The sequence below is a fragment of the Pinus tabuliformis genome, chromosome 5_2 (genome assembly GCF_031772625.1).
Source record: "Pinus tabuliformis cultivar Carrire ecotype Pingquan chromosome 5_2, CPIR1, whole genome shotgun sequence".
NCBI lineage: Eukaryota > Viridiplantae > Streptophyta > Pinopsida > Pinales > Pinaceae > Pinus > Pinus tabuliformis.
In genome coordinates this window covers 438849444-438855041 of record NC_142306.1, presented here as the reverse complement: position 1 = coordinate 438855041, position 5598 = coordinate 438849444, and the positions used below count along the sequence as shown (strand labels likewise).

Below are 5598 nucleotides of genomic sequence, written 5' to 3'. Positions count from 1 at the left end.
AAGCTTTTCTCTTCCAAGCGCTTTGGTGAAGATGTCTGCAATTTGCTTATTTGTGGAACAATGACGGAGATGGATTTTTTTGGCCTCAACATGATGTCGAATCAGATGATATTTAGTATTGATGTGCTTCGTTCGATCATAGAACTTTGGGTTCTTGACCAACTTTATTGTAGAGGTATTGTCAATCATGAGTGGAGTTGATTGTACTTGTTTTACCTGCAAATCTTCAAGAATTTTCCTGAGCCACACAATTTCTTTTGTTGCTTCAGCTGCTGCCACGTATTCTGCTTCTGTTGTGGAATCTGCTGGAACTGATTGTTTGTGTGATCTCCAGGAGACAACTCCTGATCCAAGACTTATAGCATATCCTGAAGTAGATACCCCAGTTTCTTTGTCTCCATCGAAGTCTGAATCAGAGTATCCAATCAAACTGAAGTCGTCCACCTGTGTATACTTGATTCCAAAGTCTTGAGTTCCTTTCATGTACTTTAGAACTCTTTTTGCAGCAGACCAATGTCTCTCACAAGGCTTTTGCATAAACCTGGAGAGGATTCCAACAGCAAATGAAATGTCTGGTCTGGTAGTAGTGAGGTAGTTGAGACTTCCTACAAGCTGTCTATACTTTGTTGCATCCTCAAATTCCTTTCCTTCAATAGATGTGAGCTTTAAGTTTTGTTCCATTGGAGTAGTAAGAGCATTGCACTCTGTCATGCCAAACCTGTTCAACAAATCTCCAATGTATTTCTTTTGAGAAAGAAATATGGACTTTGGATGTTGGGTTACTTCAATGCCAAGATAGTAATGAACATAGCCCAAATCAGTGATTTCAAAACTTTTCCTCAATTCCTTCTTTATGGATGCTATGTAGCTTTCATTGTTCCCTGTCATTAAAAGATCATCTACATATACCACAAGATATACAACTGTTTTGCCAACTTTTTTGACAAATAAAGTTGCATCATCAAGGTCAAAATGATTGAAATTGAGTTGCAGAAGATGCTTAGTTAGTTTTTCATACCAGGCTCGCGGTGCTTGCTTGAGGCCATACAAGGACTTCACAAGTTTGCATACTTTATGTTCATGTCCTTTCACAGCAAATCCTTCAGGCTGGGACATAAAACATTCTCTTTTAGATCTCCATTCAAGAAAGCAATTTTTACATCCATTTGATGGACTTTCCAACCGTTCTGCGCTGCTAGTGCAAAGAGTGTCCGGATGGAGGCCCATTTTGCTGTGGGGGCAAAGGTATCCTCATAATCGACCCCTTACTGCTGTGCAAAACCTTTTGCCACAAGCCTAGATTTGTGCTTGTCAAGTGAGCCATCAGCTTTATACTTGTTCTTGTAGACCCACTTGCAGCCAATTGGTTTGGTTCCAAATGGAGGATCAACCAGCTTCCAAGTGTCGTTCTTTATGAGGGCATCATACTCCTTTTGCATCGCTTCTTTGCATTCATCATGAGAAGCAGCTTCTTTGAAGGAAGTTAGTTCAAAATCTGTAGACAAGTTCAATTCACAATCATAAGAAACATCCATATCAACAGGTGAATTAGAGTCATCTACATCACCTCCATTTTGTCGGTTTGAATTTCTGGTTCCTCTTTTTCCAATTTCATCAGGATGAACACTTTCAAGTGTCTTCGTCAGCCACTTTGGGGGACCTTTCTGAGATGGTCCAGGCTACTCTGTTGATTGAGTTGGGACTGAATCAAGATTGAGTCTCCCAATTCTATCAATTACATCACTTAAAGCATCATCTGTTATTGGAGTTTCATGCGGGGGAGAGTGTTCTTCAGAAGAAGATTCCACATGTTGATCTAGTATAGGAATCCCCCTTCAAGATGTGGAATTTGATTATCAAATTCTTGAAATGATTTTGTTTTTGCGAATCTATCCAAGCGATCAAGTTGCCACTTAATAACATTGTCAGTTTTGGATGATTCAAGAAAAATTACATCTCTAGATACAACGAACTTTTTATTTACTTCATCATAGAGGTGGTATGCTTTGGAGGTGTTTGAATACCCTAGGAAGATACACTTACGACTTCTAGCACCAAGTTTGTTTCTATGTACCTTTGGTATCAAAGCATAATAGGTGGAACCAAAGACCCTGAGATGTTTTACCGAAGGAACATGTCCATACCATAATTCATAAGGAGTCTTGTTTCTTATAGCATTAGATGGACATCTATTCTTTATATATGCAGCACATAGAACAGCATCAGCCCAAAACATTATCTTTACATTTTTGAAGAAAAGCATGGATCGTACCGTATTCAAGATTGTTCTATTCATTCTTTCAGCTACACCATTCTGTTGGGGATTATAAGGCACAGTTGTTTGATGTTTGATCCCATGTTGGCGAAGATAGTTTTCAAATTCATTTGATCTGTATTCTTTTCCATTATCGGTGCGAATAGACCCAATATGAGATTGTGCATCATTTTCAATCCATTTATGAAAATTCTTGAATGTTTGAAAAGCATCAGATTTTTTCTTCAATAAATAAACACAACACATTCTAGTGTAGTCATCAATAAATGTCATGATATATTTATTTCCATTTGCAGAAGGAACAAGCATTCGACCACATAAATCTGAATGAATGAGTTCAAGCTTCCTATGTGCTCTTGAATGTGAATCATGAAAACTCTGTTTGCTATGCTTTCCTAGAATGCAAGCATCACATTGCTTAAGTTTCCTAGGAATTGTAGGCAAACCAGCAACACCATTTTTCTTCAATAAGCGGAGACTGTCATAGTTCAAATGTCCAAATCTAGCATGCCATAATAAACTTGATGGAAGTATACCTTCTTCATGATGACAATTGTATGAGAAATGTTGTGCATGAGCAGATGTTCCTTGCAATTTGAGAAGCCTTTCTTCTTCTATTCCCCTCATGACAAGTGAGTGGTCAGATGCTTTTCTTACCTCAAGATTTCCATCAAACATATGAATGGAGTGACCTTGCTGGCGGATGTGGACCAAGGACAACAAGTTTCTCTTGAGCTGTGGGAGATATAGAACATGATCCAGAAGAAAGTCTGGAAGACTAGATAGTTTAAGCCTGATTGTGCCAAGCCCTGATGGCTTGATTGTTGATTGATCTGCAAAGTATACTGCTCCATCAACATTGTCAGTGAAATCTTCAAAAAAATCTTTTCTATGAGTCATGTGACAGGTTGCTCCTGAATCAAGCAACCAATCATTTTTCCATGAAACAAGTGAAGCATTAAACAAATCTTCTTTTACTCCAATGTTACATTGTGCCTCAACATAATGAGCGGATTCAGGTGCTTTACCTTTGTCTGTATCATCAGTTTTACCTTTCTGTTGATTTCTTTTCTGCTCAATTTTGTCCCATGGTAGCTTGCATGTAGAGGCATCATGTGATCCATTTCTTTTGCAGCGAATGCAGTGCAGATCTGCCTTTTCTCCTTGAGAATGTCTGCCCCCCTGCCTATGAAATATCTTCCTCTTCCTCTTCATCCACCTCTTCCTCTTGTAGAATCTTGAGCAGAATACTTTTCTTTATGAGCAAGGCACACAATGTCTTCAGAAGATTCAGGGGCTGTCTTCTTTCTAAAAGCTTTCTCTCTTCCAGCAAACTTTTTCACAAGAGATTCAAAGGTTATATCTTTGAGATTTCCATTTGCTTGCAATGACTCAAGATAATTGGAATAAATAGGATAAAGTGCCTTGACAAAAGCAATAAGAAGAATATCCAGCTCAACCTTAGTGGAATTGATATCATGTATTATAGACTTTACTTCAGATACAAGAGCAAGAGGATCATTATTTTGCAGTTCAAGAGTGAAGAGTTTAATCATAAGTTGAACAACTTCAAGTGCAGAATGTGAGTCATAGAGTTCTTTCAGCTTTTGTAAAGCTTCAAAGGCAGTTGAATATGACGAAATATGGCGACTCACCTCTTCATTTACAGATGCTGTGATTAGTGCATAAGCTTTGCTGTTCTTGTTTTCCCAAATGACGAGCTCTTTGTCTGAGGTACACTGTACTGGGTCATTGTCTCCTTCTCTGACACACACTCCTTTCCACAACGCATTGAAGATGAGGGTGTGTTTTATCATCCGGGACCATTCAGGATAGTTCTCCTTGCCAGTGAGAACTATTCCCACCATGGATATGATTAAATGCATTCTGTAAAAAAGTTTACTTTTCCTGATAGAAAAATACTTCTGCCAATATACAGTAAAATTGTACTCAAAAGGGCATTATTGAGACTCAGCAAACCAGTGTTGGTGTGGCAGCAATTAATGTAATACACCAAGACTGTGTATTAAACATAAAACATAACAGTAGCTTCCTTGATACAGATTACCGATTATTGAATCTTATAAGCCATGACAAATATATATATGCAGACTTCACATCAATATGAATAAACGCACGAAGCTATATTTTTAGTAGGGAAATAGATGTTTTTCCACCACTACCAGTTACCCATCAGAGACGACCTCATTTCAATATATATATATATATATATATATATATATATATATATATATATATATATTATATTGGGAAACAGAAGTATTTGCATAACTGTGAAACCAACACCCAACAAACATATTTAATCTGCCATCCTAAGATTTGGAGAGGAGAGCTAAAGCTATCCCCGGCTCTCCAGCAATGCAAGCGGAACTAGCTGGCGGACAGTCCCATCATATAACGAATTTTTTTTCTTTTTCAAGTATTTGCTATTCTCACCTGCCGTCGCTTGGATCCAAAGACTCCGATCCACACTCGCGTTCCTTGGGGTAAAAGTCCTCGAGGCTCAGAGACTGGCCGGCGGGGTCATTTCTTCCAGATCCCTCAAGACTTGCTTGAAAACATTTACAAGCAGCGCCAAGGCGGAAGAGCACCATTATCAGAAGCCATGCCTAAACAAATAAGCGAGATCAAAGATTTTCTTCTGACTGCCCGTCGCAAAGATGCACGGTCAGTGAATATCAAGAGAAGTAAAAATGTAGTGAAGTTCAAGGTCAGGTGTAATAAGTATCTTTACACTCTGTGCGTCTTTGACTCTGAGAAGGCTGACAAACTCAAGCAGTCTCTGCCTCCAGATTTGACAGTTCACGACCTCGCAGGGTATGGTGAGGCCTCCCTGGTGAGCGAAGCCGAACTCCTCGATTATAGAAGCCAAGAAACAATGTTTCCTTGTATGGTTAGAACGCTGGTGCACTGAGCGTGTATCTCAGGAGGCCGACGGTTTGAACGAAGATCTCATGCGCAGTTTTTGTTCACAATGGAGGGCACGCAGGCAGGGTTCAGAGATGATGTAGATGCGTTAAACAATGAAAACTATAGGATTTGCTGTGAAAAGGATTCCATACGCAGAGGAACGTTGCAGCGTAGGGTTTGTTTAGGAAAATGGCAGCAGCATTCAAGGCGAGCAGCGTAACAGTAGCAGGCTTGACAGAAAATGTCAGAATCTGGCACCAACGAATATATGGGCAGCGTATTGCATGGAGCAGGCTTTGTATGGAGTAGAGCGCAGGTAATGGCAGACAGAACGCAGATAGTACAGGCACTCAGTCAGATAAGGGAGTTACAAGGCACAGGAGCTAAAAAAA

At 39.4% G+C, this 5598-nt stretch overlaps 1 pseudogene; it reads left to right on the top strand.

The window, feature by feature from the left end:
* Positions 1 to 4867: 4867 nt before the first annotated feature.
* LOC149159554 (large ribosomal subunit protein eL38z/eL38y pseudogene) lies at positions 4868 to 5210 on the top strand (annotated as a pseudogene).
* The last annotated feature ends 388 nt before the right edge of the window (positions 5211 to 5598 follow it).